The sequence below is a fragment of the Equus caballus genome, chromosome 24 (genome assembly GCF_041296265.1).
Source record: "Equus caballus isolate H_3958 breed thoroughbred chromosome 24, TB-T2T, whole genome shotgun sequence".
NCBI lineage: Eukaryota > Metazoa > Chordata > Mammalia > Perissodactyla > Equidae > Equus > Equus caballus.
In genome coordinates this window covers 46,983,339-47,002,839 of record NC_091707.1, presented here as the reverse complement: position 1 = coordinate 47,002,839, position 19,501 = coordinate 46,983,339, and the positions used below count along the sequence as shown (strand labels likewise).

General features: G+C 49.8%; 1 long non-coding RNA gene across 1 annotated transcript; it reads right to left on the bottom strand.

Moving 5' to 3' along the window:
• Window positions 1-1,921: 1,921 nt before the first annotated feature.
• Window positions 1,922-19,454, bottom strand: LOC138920625 (uncharacterized). The gene is made up of 6 exons (XR_011432108.1): window positions 17,989-19,454; window positions 17,331-17,487; window positions 17,044-17,238; window positions 6,025-6,457; window positions 5,297-5,368; window positions 1,922-4,909 (listed from the first exon to the last, which is right to left on the bottom strand). It is a non-coding gene; the product is annotated as an uncharacterized lncRNA (long non-coding RNA).
• Window positions 19,455-19,501: the final 47 nt, after the last annotated feature.

Here is a 19,501-nt window from a genome sequence, read left to right as displayed (position 1 = left end):
ACCAATAAAAAATAAATTTGTGTTGTTTTAAGCTGTTACATTTGTTGTGACTGTTACAGCAGCAACAGGAAACTTAGACCCGCAGCCCCAGCCCAGTCCCATGGATCTGGCCTTGGGGAGGTCGCTGACTCCCCTGCGTGGTCTCCCCGCTGTGCGCTCTCCCAGCACTGGCTTTAGGCCCCCTTGCTAGTCCATAGCATTTGGGGAAGACGTATTTTTTACTGACCTTGGCGAAGACAAGCTTTCCTTCATACCAAAATGAACACAAGACAAAGGAGACGCCTCTTAAGAGCCAGGGAGAAAGCAGTGCTGTCTGATGCCGGTGCCTTGATGAGCAAATCTCGCCCCCTTCCCACCTACTTCCGGAAGCAGCCCTGCTTGGGACCAGCACCCCTGAGAGCTTTTCTTAGGACATTTTGATCTTGAGCTCAACCAGCTGAAACAAAAATTTGGGAGTGAAATAAATGTGTCCTCAACTTAGACGCTTAGGTCACTATTTGGCTCAAGAATAAAGCTTCATCGGTTTACGGCTGACTTTGGATTGCCTGCACCTGGGCTGTGTCCGGTGCACTGTTTGTTTATATTTTGCATGAAGTTTGAAGCGGCAGGACATCTTTTCTAAGGCTTTGTTTTAAACTGGATGCATAAGAAAGAGCATTGGGTTTTTTCTTTGCTGAGGCAGAATCCTGTTCGTCAGTCATTCACGGCTTTGTGGCACAGCTCTTTTGGCATTTTGTCCCTTTTTATTTCTTGGAAGTTAGAGCCCACCCTCCTGCTTCAGGAGCCCTTACTCTCAATTCCGATCCTCTCTGTGGGCCCTGAAACCTCCCGACCAAATGGAAGAAGTTGACTTTGGCCACAAAGAATTCCCAGAGCTCATGGAGTCTTCCACTGCACGAGGGCCGGTGGCCAGAAGGAGGTGCTCAGGGATAATGTGAACAGCGTTGCGCTGGGAGGGCTGATCTTAGCACATTTCTTTCTTTGATCAGTTATCAAATCCTGCCACAGACTCAAAACTCGACTTGCACTTTGCATTTTGTGTTTCTTTAACCTTTGTCAGCTATGCGCTGCGTGCTGTCAGCTCAAACCAACATAGACGTGATTCCGAAATCTCAGAGCCAGCCCCGTGGATTAACAGCTAACCCAGGCATGTGTTTGGCTATTTATAAGACAAAGAAGAAATAATCCCCAGTGTAAAACCAGGCGGTACCAAAGGCTGGGATGAAGCTGCCATGCAGAGGGGAGGGGATAACCTCAGACCACCCAACGTAGCCCACAGATGGGGGGCTCTGGCCTGCTGCTGCCCCAGCTGCCTGTTTACTTTGCGGAATGTTTGGCTGCTAGTGACACTGAGCCACATGCTCAGATTGGATCAAGAATCTCACTTTTGTAAGATGATAATGTATGTAAAGCATCCATAGATATTTCTAGTAAATATTATTAGTGTTTATTCTATCAGACTGTCATAGTCACAGATGATACAGCTGAGCAAAACCACCAGTCAGTACTTTGCAAATTGTACCAACATACCAGTCAGTACTTTGCAAATTGTTAGTTGGAGGCTGCAGTTGGTACTCGTGGAGAACTCACAGGAAACAGACTAAGGCCACCCTGCGTCCCTCCATTGAACAATGTAGCATGACCACGAGTGGCTAAAAACCACCAAACAGTGGAGGGATTAGCCTGGCAGAACGTCAGCATCAGCCTGGTGGAAGGTCTGGGCAGAACTCTGCCTCAAATCCCACCTTCTCAGCAAGCTTAATACCCCTACCCCCAATACTGCCCAAGTTCTCGCCATTGTGGGGTCAGGGCTCTCTGGGCCTCAGTTTCCCCATCTGCAAAATAAGGATAAGGTTACTGTAATCCTTTAGTCAGTTTCCTTCTGTAACAGGCCCTCAGGCTGTAGAAGACTGGAACATTCTTTGGGGTAATTCTTTATACTGTAAATTCTGTATAACGTGTCTGCTACTCAAAAATTACAGTAGTTATTCATAGATTACAAACATTGAGGGAGGGCCTAAGGCCAGTAATATACTACAGAGCTTAAAGAGGGAGCCAAGAGGGGGAAGAGCCAGCACGGCCTGAAGAAGTTGGGCGTGGTGGCTCTGTAGGAGGTCTGGGCAGAGGGGAAGGTCATGGGTCTGGGCAATATGTCATAACACCCCCCACCTCGACTGTGTGGTTATTATTAGGATGAGAAGGGGGCACAGCCAAAATTTCAGCTCCCCACACAGGCCTGCCCGTGTTGATCTTGCCACTGGTGACTCATTCTGGATGCAGAGAAATATAGTCATCTGGACAATAATTATTAATCTTGTAGACCTGAGTGGAGACAGAAGCTGTGTGTAGCTGCGGCCCGTCTTGAACTGCTATTGATCCCAAACCTATGAGAAGCTGCAAAGCTCTGGGTTAGAGTCTGGGGCTCTCTTGGCAGGCATTTACAGGAGCCCCAACTGTGTTCCTAATGTGTTATTTCTTGAGCTTAGTGGTAGCACACAGGTGTTCACAGTAGTATTCCTGAAGCCTTGTCGTATGTTGGAGATATTTCATAATGATTTGTAAAAGGCAACGTAGGCCTAGTCCCCCCGGCAAAGAGCAGCCAGTTCTTGATTACATAACCTGGAGGAGAGGGACAGAGATACAAGGAGACAGAGAGCCACAAGCAACAGACAGCACCTCAGTCATTTTGTTCAAACCAGTTTTGAAACATTCCCTCAACAACTGGTAGGGGAGACAGCCCCCTCTGAGCACACGGGGTGGTGAGAGGAGGCTGCCTGAGGATTAAGATTTTAACCCAGATGATCCCCAGGGTGGTTAGCAGATGTACGGAGTTCAGACAGGCCGCCAGGCCTTTGGGGGCTCGTGGACCTGGCACAATGAGTGACCTATGGAACTGAATCCATCCACAGGCTTCCTCTGAGCAGTGACTCCCACTGTGTGGGATGTCCTGTACTGAGCATGCAGGGGGTGAAGAGCAGGGAGGCGATATTAAGATCTCTGTTCAGGAGCTGGCCCCATGGCGCTGTGGTTAAGTTTGCACGTTCCGCTTTGGTGGCCCAGGGTTTGCCAGTTCAGATCCCGGGTGCGGACACTGCACCGCTTGGCAAGCCATGCTGTGGCAGGCGTCCCACATATAAAGTAGAGGAAGATGAGTGTGGATGTTAGCTCAGAGCCAGTCTTCCTCAGCAAAAAGAGGAGGATTGGCAGCAGATGTTAGCTCAGAGCTAATCTTCCTCAAAAATAAAATAAAATAAAGATCTCTGTTCATCTGACCAACACAGAAGGGTTCCATGCTCTCTATATTTCAGGCAGTCTTTCTTCTGTTTTCAGAGTTCACAGCTGCAGGGCCAGCATTTCTCTGTCTGAGTCTGGGCTCTGGACAGTTCTGTCAGTCTCCCTGAGCGCTAGTCATGTTCTCTAATCTTTTCCAACTCTGATGGACATAAAAATAACTTGCCAGGTGTCCCACTCAGGTTCTTTGTTTGAAAGCAACAAAAACTACCTCTGAGCACAAAGGGAATGGATGACAGGAAATAGGAGAACCACAGAACCAAAGGAACACAGAAGCTGGCTTGGAACAGGCAGGAACCTGGGCTGACCCTTGGGGTCTGGGGAACAAAAGGAGGTGGGCTGTCTCATCTGGGCCTCTGTGCTGAACAGTCTGAAGAGGGATGTGAATGAGTATGTGTGAGTGTGTTTCCTCTTCCTTTATCCTTGTGTCCCTCCAGGCAAGACTCACCGGCCTGGGAGGAGGGTCGAGCTGCCTGGCGGCCACGTGCCCAGCCCTGGCTGGAGGAGGGCTGGCATCTCCCCCGACAGGCCCTGAATGATGCTGGTTTGAGGCGATTCCTCGAAAGCCAAATGGGACGGAACCAGAAGATAGAGACTGGAGATAGGCAGAAACGACATCAATGGCCACTCCGCAGCTGATCTGCTCTGGCCTGTGTTCTTGTCTGGCCATTTTAAACATCCGTCTGTCTCCCCAGCAGATCCCAACCTCCAGGAGGACAGGGACATCCTCCTCCTCTTTTGTTTGCTTGGTTGGGATGGAGAGGGAGGGAATTCAGCACCATCCTGATATTTAGTAGCTGCTTAATAACCACGTATGGAATTGAATTCAGTGAAATCAAAGAGAAGAAAAATGGAAAGGCAGATGTTTTCAAAGTGCTTTCCCACGGGTCAAAACACTGTTGTGCTCTGATGTGAGCAGCGAGGATGAAATACCTCAACCTGGCTTCGTGTTGCTGAGGCCTCTTCACCCAGGAAGCTCCTCTTCCCTCCCCCAACCTTCACCCGCCCTGGGCCGGGCGAGTCCCTGTGGCGTTGCAGAATAATGGAATAATGTTGCCATTTATTATCAAGACATGGCATCCAACAATGAGGGTTTTATTCTTAGATAAGTTCGAAAAAAGGCTCATAGATGCCAAATATTAATTTCCATCCTTGAGAAAGAAAGGAATGCAAATTACAGCAGAGTCGTGTTGATTCCATCAGTCTCCATGCTGGGGCCCGTTCCTCCCCTTTACAGTGTGAGAGAACATCACCACGGCCGCAGTCAGAGGCCGCGCACGTCCGCCCAGTCATCAGAGCACTGTACTTTCTTGAGAAGTGACTAGGTAGCCACTGGGATGAGGGGCCACACATTCCCTCTGAGAAATCTTCATCAGGGCACCAGGTGACCAGCCTTCGTGGGAGTAAGCTGGTCTGCTTCTCACGGTTCATGTGCAAAATAATAAGCTTTCCTATTTTCTCTGTGAAATCAAGGCCGCTGTCTGAAGTCATAAACATCGTCTGCTTCTTGTGTGTTAAATAGCTGACGATCAAACCTGGACTGCGGTCAGGACCATGGAATGAAATCTGGCAACCTCCTGCATCATCATGCAGCTGTGTGGTTTCCATTCCAAAGATACTTTAAAAAAACAAAACAAAAAACTTCAAACAAAGAATCAAAACCCTCTCTCCTGACGACTGCCCTTTGATTAATAGATGTTTCTTGGGTTTTTAGGCTGGGACCTGAGCTGTCCTGTGATGTCAGGAGCACAGATGGCCCCTCAGAAGCTCGAGGCCTGCTCGTCCACATCCACGTGAAACCCCCAGTGAAACATATTGGGTGACCGGTGAGGGGGTCCCAGGTCTCCCTTGCTTGAGTTCCTGCCACTGCATAACTGACCGCCAACCAGGATGGGGTGCTGCCAGTTCATATAGGGTGTCCAGATACTTCTACTCTGGGACACTTTGGGGTCAAGAAAAACTTATAAGCAAGAAAACTGAGACTCAGAAAGGTTAAGTGACTTACCCATAGTCTGGAGAAAAGACCCTCAGAGATTGCTCCCCCCTGACATCATGTTTTGTATTTTCAGAAATCTTCCTAAGACAGAGAGACAGACAGACAGACGTCATTCCCAGCATTGTACACAGACACCCCGAGTAAACAGGCCACAGAGGAGGAGCATGGCGATTTAGAACTGAGCCTCTTGATGAAGGGCTGGGACTCAGAGCTGATTTTGTCTAGCAGCATCCCTCACATTGTGCAGATATTGATAATAAAGGAGAACGTGCCTAGCGGTGCCCCCTTCTGCCCTTGCAGCTGGACCTCGCTGACCTGAGCACTCCATCCTTGTCAGAGGGTCGCTCTGGAGCTTTCCTGCCATTTCAGAGAGGTGGAGAGAAGGCCTGAGAGAAAATGGCCCTTCTGCCTCCCAGGCACAAGTTAGGGGCCAGCCAACCCAGAAACGCCCCTGTGTGCTCTGGCGTCCTGGGTCTCCAGCTTAGAGAGGGCCAGCTGGCCAGACCAGGGTGCCTCTGGGAGCTGACTATATAAACGTCTAATGGATGTGTCTCTTCCCCATTAAGCTGTCAGCTCCCTACTGCGTGCCCCCGGCATCAAGCTTTGTCCCCGGTGCCAAAGGAGACACTCAGTAAATTTGGAACCAACGGCCTGTCCGTGGCAGCAATGAGGTGCAGCACAGGGAAGAAGGGAGCTGGGGGGCCCCAGGCTCTAGTCCTACTCTGGCCCAGGCTTACTTCCAGACGGCAGACGCATCTCCTTGAGGTCCTGTCCTGGTTTCCTTCTCTGTGCTGCTTGACTGTCTGCTCTCAGGCGCTTCCCTCCAGCCCTGACATTCTCAACCACCAGGAACTAGTTCAGGCCTGGTCTCGGAAAATCATGATGTCAGTGAAGTTTCTCCTCGGTGCCCTCCCACACCTCCCTGGGCAGCAGGAGCATCTGCTGATCAGGCCTGCGGTGGGAAAGAAGCCCTGGGAAACTGCATCCCGACTAGGGCCCAGGAATTCTGGCGATCATGCAGGAGGTGATCCTGCCAGGAGCTAAGTCTTGATCCCCAAGGGTCTCTGAGAGAAAATCAAAGCTCTTCTCTGATTTCAGGAACCAAATGCCCCAGCGGCCACTGGAACTCAGCAAATGCAGCTCCATGGCCTCTCTCAGACAATAGCAATTCTGCAGAGAGAAGGAGCAAGGAGAACCAAATAGGATGAGACTTAATATTCTTAAGACGTCAGTACTCACCAAGTTGGTCTACAGGTTCAACACAATCCCTGCCAAAATCCCAGCTATGAATTTTTGCTGAAATGGACAAACTGATCCAAATTTTAATATAAAAAGGCAAGAGACCCTCAATGGTCAAAACAATCTTATAAAAGAAGGATGAAGTTAAGAACTCACATTTCCAACTTTGAAAGTTACTACAAAGCTACAGTAATCATGACAGTGTGATACTGACATAAGAATAAGCATATAGATCAATGGAATAAACTTCAGAGTTCAGAAATAAACTCATATTTATGGTCAATTGATTTTTCATGAGGGTGTCAATATCATTCAATGGGGGAAAGAAGAATCTTTTCAATAATTGAGCTGGTACAACTGAATATCCACGTGCAAAAGAATGAATTTGGGTCTCTACCTCACACCAAATACAAAAATTAATACAAAATAGATCCTAGGCTTAATTGTAAAGGCTAAAACTACAAAATTCTTAGAAGAAAACATAGGTGTAAGTCTTCATGACCTTGGATTAGGCAATGATTTCTTAAGTACAATACCCAAAGCACAGGTGACAAAAGAAAAAATTAGAGAAATTGGATTTCATCAAAATTAACATTTGTGCTTCAAAGGACACTATCAAGAAAGTGAAAAGACAACCCACAGAATGGGGGGAATATTTACAAATCATATATCTGGTAAGAGACTTGTATCTAGAATATATAAAGAACTGCTCAACTCAATAATAGAAGAAAACTCAATTTAAAAATAGGCAAAGGGTCTAAATTCTCCAAAGAAGACAGATAAAGGGGCAATGAGCACACGAAAAGCTGCCCAACATCATTGGTCATCAAGGAAATGCAAATCAAAACCACAGTGAGACATGCTTCACATACAATAACAATAACAAGTGTTATGAAAAAGGCAGACAATAACAAGTGTTGACGAAGATGTAGAGAAACTGGAATCCTCATACATTGTCAGTGAGAATGTGAAATGGTGCAGCTGTTTTGGAAAACAATTTGACAGCTCCTAAAAAGGTTAAACATAGAGTTGCCACATGACCCAGCAATTTTCCTCCTAGGTGTACACCTAAGCAAAATGAAAATGTATGTCCACACAAAAATCAACACACAAACGTACAAAGCAGCATCATTCACAACAGCCAGAAAGTGGAAACAGCCCAATGTCCACAATGATGAATAGATGAATAAAGTGTGGTATCCGCACAACAGAACATTATTCAACCGTAAAACTGAATGAAGTGCTGGTACATGCTACCACATGGAGGAACCTCGAAAATATGCTAAATCAAAGAAGCCAGTTATAGAAGACCACATATTGTATGATTCTATCTATACGAAGTGGCCAGGATAGACAAATTCATGGAGACAGAAAATCTGTTAGTGGTTGCCAGGTGTTTGGGAGCAGGGGCACCAGGAGTGATGGCTAATAGGTCCAGGGTTTCTTTTTGGGGTGACAAAATGTTCTAGAATTGTGGTGATGGTTGCAAAGCTCTGTGAATATATTAACAACTATTGAATTGTATACTTTGAGACTATATGTGGTGTAATTTGTATCTCAATAAACTTTTTAAAATCATACATTATAACACACTACACAGATGTTATAGGGCCGTAGATGGCCTCGGAGCATGACAATTCCAGTGAATGTCCCTTCAGTCAAAAACTGTATGGCATGCCAACCATGGGCCAAATGACATGGGAGATGTTGAAGTGACCAAGACCCAGTCCTGGCCCTTCAGAGACTCATAGTCTGTTCAGAGAAGCAAATACCCAAATGCCTCTAACAGAGGAGGGATTGTGGGTATTTGTTATAGCAAAAACGTCAAGTGTAGGAAAAAATGACAAGGGAGAGAGCTGGAAATGCCACCTGCTCCTTCCCCTTGGGGATGGAAATGCGCCTGGTGAAGATGGAGGTGGAGTTCAGCAGGGATTTCCTTCTCTTCCCTTTGGGGGCTCTCCAAAGACACTCCACTGAATGGATGGGTGAGCTGATGAGTACCTGGGAGTCCACAGCCCACCAGGCAGAGATTCAGTGAGAAGTTGACGCCCAGAGTGGAGGACCTGCAGAAGGCAGCAGGTCACTGATGCTGGTTTGAGGACCCAGGATGGTAAGTGTCACAGGAGTGCCATGTCCTGCTTCTGCTCTTTCCAGATTGTGCTATATTTTTTTTCTTTTTTTGAGGAAGATGAGCCCTGAGCTAACATCTGCTGCCAATCCTCCTCTTTTTGCTGAGGAAGATTGGCCCTGAGCTAACATCTGTGCCCATCTCCCTCTATTTTATATGTGGGATGCTTGCCACAGTGTGCCTTGATAAGTGGTGCATAGCTCCACGCTCAGGATCCTAACCAGCGAACCCCGGGCTTCCAAAGTGGAGTGCGTGAACTTAACTGCTATGCCACTGTCCCAGCCCCAAAGATTGTGCTCTTTAACCGCCCCCCCACCCCCGTGTGGGCAGATGCCTCCTGGGCCTGTCCACACGGACCTGCACACAGGGCTGTGCAGCAGTTGATGGTTTAAACCAGGGTTAGGGATGAGATGACAGGCCCACAGCCCAGTCTCTGACAACAGGAGGGAGGCCCATGTGTGGGGTGCTGGACCCCTGCCTCCACCTTCTAGAGGCCTTTCCCTCCTCCTCCTTCTCCTGCAGGTCCAAGTGTCTGAGCTGCTCCTTGTTTGTTCAAACCCTGCTCCCAAAAAGGACCCGATCCCCGGCGCCCCAGTGTGCATCAGCACCTCCCCACATGGGGTGAAGCCCACAACCCCCTTCTAATGCACACGGAGCTGCGGGGGCCCATCCACTGGCATTTGTTGCTCCCATCAGAGGCGTAAATGTAAGAGCTGTGCTGGAGGTGGGGGGTGGGTATTTTAAGCTTTATCTTTCCTTGTAAAGAGAAATGCAGCCCTCATTAAAGCAGAACTTTAGGTGAAGGACTTGCCTGTGGGTTCAAGGTAGGGGAGCACCCTGAGGTCCCCCAGTCAAACCTGAGAAGCTGCCTCTGATGAGGCTGAGCTCATCACAGGAGGAAAGCCCGATGTTCTTGAGTGAAAAGCTCAAAAGCAGCGAAGGGAAGAAAGCCAGCCCTGCAGGAAGTCCCTCCAGCCTGTTCCTGATTCCCGTGACCCTTTGTAACCCCTGCGAGGAGCTGGAGGACAATCTGACCCGCTCTGTGACTCACTTCCCTCCACACAGCTTGTGACTCGGTCTGAAGGACAAGGTGCTGCGGCGTCTCTTCCTGCTCAAATGCCATGTCCTCCACCGGGGTGCTGTGCCCCTCTTCACGCCCCGCCACTGCCTGGCCCTCCTTCAGGAAGTCTCCCCTTTGTCCTGTTCTCCATTACAAGCCACAGAAACCAAACCTGGCTCATTCAGGCAGAAACAGAATTAATCTCAAGTGGTTCACAGTCTCTGGGAGGACGAGGACCAGGCTGGGAGGCTGGGCAGCCAGGGACAGAGGCTGGAAATCCCCCTCAGGGCTGGTCTGGCAAGGAGAGACACCACTGCGCCACTGCTGGGCATGGATACCCAGGTGCCCCTGGACCGACTCCACCCACAGCTGCCTGGACAACCTTGACCAAATTGGGATGCAGCTGCCCCTGGACTCAGTGGTGTCTGTCCAGCAGAGCTGAGGTTACCCGCCCTCCCTGGAATCACAAGGGAGTCTGGCACAGTCAGTGCCTGGCCTTTTCAGCTTCTCCAGTGGGAGGAAGGTTCTGCCTCATCAGGTAGGGGATTCTCCAAATACAGGAAAGGAGATAAAGATCCCAGGTGGCTACAAAGCATGACAAATGGCTATTCTGCCTCCCACGAGTAAGGGCATCTCAGTCCACGCTTTGTGCTTCCTGCCTTCCCTGACCAGCGCCATCTCCGAGTCTGATAACAGTCACTCTGGCAGTCATGGCCAAGTCAGCCATTCAACACACAATTGTTGAGTTCCCAGGCCAAGTGCAAGGGTCCCATTTCCTTGGGAGAGCTCCTTAGAAGAGCGTTCTACACACAGCAGTTAGGACTGTGTTTTCCTCTGGGCAAGAGGATCAGCTTCCCAGGACTACAGCAAAACAGAGGCTGAACAAAAGGACATCTTGAAAAAGAAATCTGGGTGGGGCAGGAGCAGTGTCATATCTTTCATGTTCCTTCAGCAACTGAGACATTCAAAGCATCCATTCCCACTATATTCATCAGAAAATAAAATAACTTCCTAGAATAGACAGAGCTGTCGGCATCTTTCTGCTGGGAGACCACAGACTATTCTGGGCAGTGTTTTGAAAAGAAACTGATTTATTAAAAGCTTGCAACAGGAAGCACACAGGCCTGAGGTTGACTTGACCACCTTGCTGTGGGGAGAGCCCTGGGCTGCGACCCACGGTCAGGAGAGTGAGTCCCCTGGGGATGCAGCAGTGGCCTGAAAGCTTAGTTCTCTTGTCCCCACTGCCCAACTAACTGGTCACATAACCCCGGGAAAGTCACTTGGGTCTCAGTTTCCTTATCTGTAGACAAGGCTGAACCCCTTAGGAGTCCATCAGGAATCCACATGCGTCTGCCAGGAAGGACGTTTGTTATCAGAGAACACAGGCTGGGGAGTCTCCTGCAACCTGAAGCCTGGAAGGATGCTGGTCCTCAGGAAGGATGGGGAAGTGATCCTTCCTTCAACTAACGTTTATTGAGATACCACTACATGTGCCAGGCCATGTTCAAGGGCCTGGAGATCCAGTGATGAACAAACCTACAGGATCTCTGCTCTCAAGGAGCTTATGGCAAACCAGTAAGAAAATAAATCCCTGTGAGGGCACTGAAGATGACACGTGCAGGGAAGGCAGCAGAGCAGGCTAATGTGATCGAGTGTGCCTGGAGGAGGGGCCGCTTTGGAGCATCACTTTCTGAGAAAGAGACATTTAAGAACATTCCTGATTGTCAAGAAAGAGGCAGCATGGGAAAGACAGCGGGCAAGAGTGCCAGGCAGAGGGAACAGCGTGTGTAAAACCTCAGGTGGGACCATGCTGTGCTTGCTTGAAGATGAATCTGCCTGCAGTCCAATGAGCCAGAGCCGATGTCCTGAGTTAAGTCTGAGAGAGAGGCAGGGCCGGTAGTGCAAGGCCTGGAGGGCATCTTGGAACAGATTCTCTCTCCACCTCCCATCTCTGGGCTTCCCTGTGTTTCTGATTCACTTTTCTTCTTTCTGCAGACTGGCTTCCTCTGCTCCCCAGGCCACATGGCAGAACAGGGCTGCCCTTGGGTACCAAGTTCACCCTTAGGGTCTAGTCACTCATAGGGCTGTCTCAGTTAATTTCTAATTTCCAGGAAAGGATTGGTCACAGGTGCATCTCTGGTCCAATTACCTGTAACCAAAACCACAGCAGCTGCTGGGAGCCCTGGTGAGCCCCAGGAGATCCGTGGTGAACACAGGGCAGGCACCTCTAAGTTATCTACCTCCGGAAGGGCCTGGACTAGGGGTCCCTCTTTCTAGCCCTAAGATTCTGAGAGTGCAGGAGAGAATGGACTGCAGAGTAACTCTTCAGAACGTTCTGAAGCAGTCTCAATAAGCAGTTGATTCAAATCGGTTCGCAAACTTGAGTGTGCATGAGAACTATCTGGAGATCTTGTTAAAACACATATGGCTGGACCCCACCTCAGTAGGTCTCTGATTCAGTAGGTCTAGGGCGGCACAGCCTGAGATGCTGATGACGCTTTAAGCGCTTTGGTTCCCAAAGTGGGGTCCACATCCCCGGCCCTGCCAGTTTCTTCTTCCTGCAAGTTCCAGAGTTAGAAGGACTGGAGACAGGGGGAGGAGCCAGGAGTGTGCAACCAGCATTTCAGGATTCCTCTGTGGGTTTGAGAATCACCGTTTTAAATCACCAGGGTTTGAGAATCACTGTTTAAAAATGTTTCAGAATATCAGAAATGTCTTGGTTCCCAACCTTGAGTGTCACCGTGGGGAAATAAAAGGGGACCAACCAGTGGACGCTTCCTAGGAGTCCTTAAATAAAGTGGTTAATTAATCAGCGTGTTTGACTAGATTAAAACAAAACAAACCAACCCTTCACTTTTACTAAGCAAAATGAAGGTTCCCCCAGAATAGGTAAACCTAGCCTCTGGGGTAGGTAAGAGCTCTTTTTTTCCTGGCATTTTAGTTTCTCCCTGCAGGAGGAGACCGGCTCCGAGGCATCGCGCTGCTGCTGCTCAGGGTAAATAAACGCCGGGAGAAAGTTTGCGGGACCCGCCCTTCCAGCCCTGGCTCCCCAGGCCCCCCAGCTGCGACCCGCCGCCCCGCCCCGCGGTCGGCGCCGAAGCCTCGCGGGGGATCCGCCAATGAAGCGCCGAGGAACTCCATGACCTCATCGGGAGACTCTCTCATTGGCTGCTGCCGCTGCCGCGCCGGGCCTGCCCCTTCCATTAGCGCTCCGGCAAGGGGCGCGGGCCCCGCCCCCTGGGCTGAAGGCAGGTGGCGTTCTAACCCGGTCTGCAAGTCCTGCGGGCTTGTCTTCAAACAGATGCCTCGGGAGGAAAATTCTGCGTTATGACAAAGACTTGAGTGTTCCTTTCAACCAGCCAAAGTCCTGGTTTCTCGCGCTGACCTTTGACCGGTGTGTTACTGGGGTTTAGCTGGTACCTTCATCTTCCCCCTTCCTTTCCTAAGTACCTGACAGATCATACTTATTTCCCACTTATTTTAATCATATATTTGAACGAGTTTCGTCTTGCTTCTCAGTGGATGAATTTCTCAAGCCCGACCTTAAGACAGCAGGTTAGTTACGGAGATGAAAAGCAGATCCAGGCCGCCTAACTCCAAGTTCAGTGTCACACACTCCCCTCTCCTCCACATCTGCTGACTGAGAGCTCTGCACCGCGTTGCAGTCTGGGAACCTCCGCTTGTAGGAGAACGCACATACCCACATACCAATTAGGGATAACCCGGGTTTCCTCACATTTTAGCAACTGCCTAATTCTCACTTTGACAGGACGGAATCATGGACGGGAGCCCAGCAACCGCCTAGAGCAGGGCTCTCATTTTGCAAATAAGGAAATTGGAGGACACCTGATCATGAACCACTTGTTGTTGGGTAGAGGCAGGGCTTGACCCAGGCCTCCTGCTCTTCTCGTCCAGGGATGACCCCCAAATGCCAGAAGGAGCGGAATGCCCACGAGTCCCCAGGGAAAGGCCTGTGCAGTCAGCATGGTTTTAGTCCTGCAAGCATCTGATCTGGGGGTGAGAAAACAATCAGAAGTATTTGCATGCTTCTGTGGCTGGCCAGCAGGTCAGATGAGCCCTCATCTCCAGCCTCTCTGACCAACAGGTGCTTTGCTACAGGAAAGGAGACCAAGCTGTGGGATTTTTCTCATCTGACGGTGGGAGGGATCTGGGGCTTGATGTGTCTGAATGCTGTGACTCTATCTTGAGTCTAGGATGTTTGAAAACTCAGGTCCAGTCTGTGAGGTGGGGAGAGTTGGTGAGCAGACTAGACTTGAAATCCATTTTCAAGGCTTGGCTCAGGGGTTACCTCCTCCAAGAGGACGTCCTAGATTCCCCCAGGTGGGCTGAGGGCTCCTCCAGTCCCTGGTGCTCATCTGAGTCCAACTGCAGAGCTGCTGTTCACTTCTCTGTCCCATTTCCCAGCTGGACTGTGAGTTCCTTGAGGGATGGGGTCACACTTTATAGGATGTTGTATCCCCAGGGCCTAATGCCATCTGGCACATAGTAGATGCTCAGTAAGAGTTCTGAACTGAATTGAATGTGATGACCTTGCGTGGTAGTGCCTTGTGCAGCAGAAGATCACTCGCAATTCCTAAGCAGAGTCTGTGTCTAGGAGACTCCTTCACTCAGAATGAGAATTAGCTTCTTTGTATTTAGTAAAGTGTTTGAAATAAAAGCTTCACAACTGTTTGCTAATACAACTCTGTAAGAACAACTGGATCCCTTGTGCTTACCTAGTTCCTGGCTGCCCTTTAAAACTCCAGATGTGTGAGCCCGGCTCCATGGCCGAGTGGTTAAAGTTCCCCGTGCTCTGCTTCGGTGGCCCAGGTTCGTGGGTTTGGATCCTAGGCACAGACCTAATCTACTCATAAAACTCCAGATGTGTGAATCAACTGCGGTATTCAAATCAAACCACTCCACGTGTTTTCTTCTGTGCCTGGTCTGCTAGGAAGCTCAAAAATCAGTCTAGTCACACTCTTAAGCACAGTCTCCTCTCTTGTGGCAGGTACAACAATCTCCCTTGTATCTGTATAGTTTCTGATCTTTACTTTGCTGTTCATTTACACATGTAAGTGGGTATTTTATCATAAGCCCATTCTTTGCCTTTCTGGAGGAAGGACAGGTGGTATACAGGGTAACAGGAAAGTATCCCCAGAACTCTGAGTGTGAAACAAACACTCCAGAAGATAAGGGATTCCTATCACACAAGCTTAGACCAAAACCCAACTCGATCGTTGTTATGGTGTCCAAAACCTATGCAAGGTTGGCACAGATGGAGATGAGAGGTGAAAATTCACACAGCTGGTCCAGCCTCAGCCTGGGCAGGGGGACACAGATCTGGGACACGTGGATATTGTCAGCCCTGGTGAGGTGGGCTCAGGAATGGGACCAAGACAGCTTAGAGAGCTTTTCCAGGGCCTGGATGATGACCTTCTTGAGACTTGCCCCTCTCCAGTTCCAAGTCCATCCTCCTAACAACCATTTCAGCTTTGCATGCATCCTGACCCCGGGAATGGGGCCTCCAGTCCTGGGATAGTGGGTGAATAGCTTCCATCATATATGAGAGTTGGCATGGAGTGTGAACAATGGTTTGAAGTGGGCTTCATTAGTGGGAGTAGATGGAGCAGCCTGTAGCACTCACGTGTTTCTGGACTCACAAAGCCAAAGGCCACCTTAGGAACATGGTTTCCACATGTGGATCATGCCATGCTGAGGCCCTCCTTGAGGAACCAGCCAGCCTCCTACATCTGGCTATCCCTCTCAAATGGCAACAGGCAGTAAATTAGAAACACCAGTTTCAGTGCTGGCAGCAGAGTTGCCCAGCAAGGTTCCCATGGTTTGTCCCTATAATGAGAACCATGGCTCCAGGCAGCAGCAGGTGGCCCTTGGGAAGAAAGTCAGGGGACTCCAGGGTACTTCAAGTGGAGAGAGGGGCACAGAGCCATCTTGAATCATCCTCAGAAACCCTGCTCAAAAGAACAGCACTGATACAGCTTTAATAAACAGCAGCTTTGTTCGTAAAAGCAAACTTGGGTCCTGAAAATGTGATAAACCTGGAGGATGGATAATTCAAGTGTGGTAGAGTCATGCCATGGAATATTGCACACTAGAGAAAAAGAAGGAACCATGGGCTATAAGCAACAGGGACAAATTCAGGAACATAATGAGGAAAAAAGCAAGTTACAGAACGACACCATCTTTAGGAAGTACAAAACCAACCAATATCATGTATGAGGTTATATATTACACTCATATTACAAGGCATGGAAGAAAGTGAGTTTGGTGATAAAACTACTTCAAAAAAAGCAGGGAGTATAATAAACAAAAATTAAGCTAGCGGTTAACTCTGGATAGTTAGGTGGTTCCCTGGTGTTCATTTTATTACTTTATTATATAGGCACCTCTTGATGACGTGTTCTTGTATTTATCAAATATCTCAGAATTAAAACCTATCACAAGACACTGCAGCCGTCACTACTCAAGCCCCGGGCCTGGAAGCCCCCTGTGGTTTCCAGGCTCCTCATGAACATTGCTGGAATGCCCGCCCACAGGGCCAGCTGCTCATGGCTCACACCTCCCCAGGCTCCGCAGCCAGATGCCGGGGCTGCTGCTGCCCGCTGTGGCAAGGTCGAAGGTTAGAAGTGATTGTCCTGTTGGGACACTGAGGCCCCCTATCCTTTCCTCTTTCTGGATTTCCATCTCCCCCTTAAACCTGACCCATCTGCTTCAGCAAGCTGATTCCTGCTTCTCTGTGGGCCCGTCTGTGGGGATGTTCAGGCCTGGAGTCCACTTGTCCCACCCAGCCCCACCACCTTACTTTTACTCATCCATCCCTTCCACAAGTATTGACCAAGCTCCCACTATGCTCCAGGCACCATTCTCAGTGCTGGGGATGCAGCCATGAACAAAACCACACAAAGATCCCGGCCCTCAGGGAAGGTAGATTCTACTGAGGGGAGACAGACAATACACACTAAACTAATGAATATAAATCAGGCGGTGACAAGAACAAAACCATGGCGGAATAAGACCATAGGGAGTGAAGGGAATAGGGATAGTAGGGAGCGGTTTGGGGAGGGTGGCGAGGGAGGCCTCTCCGAGGAGGTGACGTAGGGGCAGAGGGCAAAGGCCCTGACCCCTCTTGTCACTTGTGTCTCCTTCTTCCCCTGGAGCCCCCCCGACCCCACCTCAGCCCATGATCTCAAGCCCTCTCCCCCTGTGCTCACCTCTTCTCCTATTCTAGTCATCCAGTGGACTCCCCCTGGCTTCTGTGGGAAGAGGCCTGGGGGGTCTCCAGGCCACAGAGGCACCTCCCTTTGCACTGACCTTCACTCTGAGCCAACAGCTTGCCTCCACCGCTCCTGGCAAGCCAGCTTTCCTCAAGGAATTAGCCTGGAGTCAGACTTCCTGAGCCATCTTCCACTTCGCTTCTTTCCTGCCGGGTATCACCAGGCCTCAAGGCTGGATTCGGCCTACAGGGTGTGGTTTTCCACATCATTGTCAAACCTGTAATACCAATGCCTGGAAAAAGGATGTTGGCTTAATTACTATTATTAGCACAAATGACTTCCTACTCCTGAATTTCCCTGAGTGCCACCTGCAGGTAAACTCACCCGGAAGACAATTTGGGGACCGTCTCCTCATGCCATCACCGGTATGTCTCTAGGCATGGAGAGGCGAAAGCCACTGCCCAGGCAGCACATGCTGAGGCAGGATTCCGGCTTCACTCTGCCCTCATGAAGACACAGGCCTTATCTTGGAACTTATCAGCTAGCAGGGCGGAGAGATGGACACCAGAAATTTACATTACAGTGCGGCCACACTGGAGACAGTGTAGACAGTGAGGCAGTCTAATCATCAGTTGTTATGATGGCAAAGTGTGTTATTAGAAGTCCTATCACAGAGAGAAATAACACTGCTGTGGGATCACAAAGGATGTGTCAGATGTTGAGCAAGGCTTCTCGGTGACCTTTGGCTTGGGTCTCAAAAAATGCACACGAATTTCTCCCCTGGACCAGAGGGGAGAGAACATGCCAGGCAAACATCTGGAGAGACAGACGTCTATGCTAGAGTTGAGAGGAGAATATGAGGCTTTGAGGGAGAGGGGAAATATCTCCTATGGAGATCCTTTCTCTTTCTTTTCCTATTCCCTCTTGGTGGAACCAAGGGACCAGGGCACCAAAGGGTCCCCTGTTGAAACTTGAACATTCTATTTCCCCTTTTCTTAGGCTATCCACAGTGTCTGGGGCTCATCAGGTCAACCTTCCTCACCCATAGGTCTTTGGGAGTGCCTGAGGTTATGCTGGTCGTCAGAAGGCATCTCTTCATCTTCCCTTCTCACATCTCTTACAGCCTGAGTTTCAGCTTCCTCATTGGTCAGCAGGGTCCACAACATCTGTTCTTCCCAAGAACAGCCTCAAGGCTGCCAGGGGATGAGAGACGAACCTGCATGTGAGAACTCTTGGAAAGCTAGAGTCAGGTACCCCTAGAAGGGATGATGCTGATTATGACTTGATGCTTCCTCCTCCCTGGCATTCCAGACTGTCAGCTCCATCCTCAGATGCAGTATCCAGCATCCAATACACTCCCCACCCCCGCAGCTATCACCCTGGTCCATCCACCACCATCTCTCTCCTGAACTATTAGCAGTATTCTCAGCACTGCAGCCACACTGATATTCCTAAAATGTAGGTCAGACCAAGACACTCTTTTGTTAAAAGCCCTGCACGGACGCCCCATTTCACCAGAATAAAAGCCAAAGTCTTTATAATGGCCCACAAGACCCTACATGAACGACAACACCTACTCCCACCTGTGAGCTCTCCTATTTCCCTCCTCCCAGTTACTCCACTCCAGCCGCTCTGGTCTCTTTGCTTTTCCTCCAACTCACCAAATATGCCCAAAATACGCCTCACCAAAAAGATCTCAGGACCTTTGTACTTGCTGTTTCCTCTGCCTCGAATGCTCTTCCCCAGGGATATCCTCATGGCTCTGTCTCACTTCCTTCAAGTCTTTGTCAAATGTCATCTCAGTGAGGCCATCCTTGACCGTCCCATTTAAAACTGCAACACCCTCCACCTCCTCAGCTCTTCATTCTCCTCACTCTACCCTGCTCTGTTTCTTCAAATAGCCAATTTTACCTTCTCGTTTATTTTGCTTATTTATCCCGACTAAAATATAAGCTCCACTAAGGCAGGAATTTTGTCTTTTTAGTTCCCCGCTGTATCCCCAGCACCTAGAACAGTGCCTAGCACATAGTAGGTGATCACTCCACAGTTATGGAATAACAGAAACAATGCACAGCGCCGACACCTGCCCCCAGTTCTCAGTGTACAGGGCCAAGACAGGGAAAGCCCACTGGTGACTTCGCATCCTCCTCAGAGGGCAAGGGAGCTGGCATCTGAGCCCGCAGCAGCCCTTGCCTGGCTCCGATTAAGTCAGACATTTATGGAGCCCCTGGGCAGGTGCTGCGCCTGCCTGAGACGGAGGCCTCTCCGCCCACCTCGGGCTGGGTGGGGGCTGCGGCTGCGGGGCAGAGGGGGGCCTCCTCAGGGACACAGGCCAACCCAGGCCCAGAGGGATCTGCTCGAAACCTGAGATGGTGGGACAAGCTCAGGCAGGCCTCCCAGTCACACTGCCTGCATCCCAGGCCCAGGCCCACTAGTGACCTTGCCCAGGGTCACTGCCCTTTCTCAGCCCTCTTCCTGAGGTTCCGCCCGCTCCCGCGCCCCTTCTCCCCTCCCTCCCTCTGGCCCCCATCCCGCCAGGACCCCTCCCTCCAGCG